The 1,007-nt window shown below is 39.8% G+C and overlaps 1 protein-coding gene across 1 annotated transcript in view; it reads right to left on the minus strand.

Annotated features, from left to right (window-relative positions):
• SECISBP2L (SECIS binding protein 2-like) overlaps window positions 1-1,007 on the minus strand; it is a 66,390-nt gene that overhangs the window by 14,290 nt on the left and 51,093 nt on the right. The gene's annotated exons all lie outside the window — the stretch shown is intronic.

The following is a 1,007-nucleotide window of genomic DNA, read 5'->3' on the forward strand; positions in this document are numbered from 1 at the left end:
AAATTAGCTGGGCGTGGTGGGGCAAGCCTATAGTCTCAACTACTCAGGAGGCCAAGGCAGGAGGATTGCTTGAGCCCAGGAGTTTGAGGCTGTAGGGAGCTTGATGAGCTCACTGCACTCTAGCCTGGGCAACAGAATAAGACCCTGTCTCAAAATGCAAACAAAAAAATATTTTTCACCTGCTTACTCTCAAGTAATATGAGAGGTGTCAGGGATAAAAGACAAGGGGCCTGCCGCCAAAGAATTCACAGTTAAAGGGAAAGAAATAGACGTAAACTACTGCAAGGTAGTGTGCTATGCTATTCCATGAAAAGCATGAGCTATTGCAGAAGCACAGATATTAGTTATATAGTCATAGAAGAGTAGGTGGGCAGACAGATAACTGCATGGATGGTGGGAGAGAAACTGAATGGATGGCGGAGGGCACACACACATGGTGACTGGACAGGTAAAGACACTTCAATATATAAAAGCAGTATAGTTGGGAAGAGAGAAAATAGTTCATCAATGATACCACAAAGTACTTTAGAATTAACTTCATAAAAAAGTCTTAAAATGTCATAGTTGATGAGCATTACTTTAAATGTCAGCTCATGTAGTGACTTATCACAATGCAATGAGATAGATTATACATTACAGGTTTTACCAGTATTCCTCTCCTTTGTATATGCCTACCACTGCTACCTGATGCATCTGTCTACTCCCATCACCTAAAGTTGTCCATCAGAAAGGACAAATAAGGATGCAGGACATAGTTCAAAGAACTTGTGTGCCGGCTTATCCAAGAGCCTCTAAATTACTAATCTTTATATTATCAGCTCCTATAGACAAAACTCTGTATTAGCAGGCTGCCAGAAAGAGAGAAAAGTATCATGGGTACAGAACTATTGTGACAACTGGTTAAGGAATTTCATTTTCTAAAAGAAAATCCCCTCCAATTAAAGGATTCTTTTCTCTCTTGATTGCTATATACCCATCATAGACTGAAGAAATTATTTTACCTTGCA

This window comes from Propithecus coquereli, unplaced genomic scaffold, assembly GCF_000956105.1.
Source record: "Propithecus coquereli isolate 6110/MARCELLA unplaced genomic scaffold, Pcoq_1.0 Scaffold3, whole genome shotgun sequence".
Classification (NCBI taxonomy): domain Eukaryota; kingdom Metazoa; phylum Chordata; class Mammalia; order Primates; family Indriidae; genus Propithecus; species Propithecus coquereli.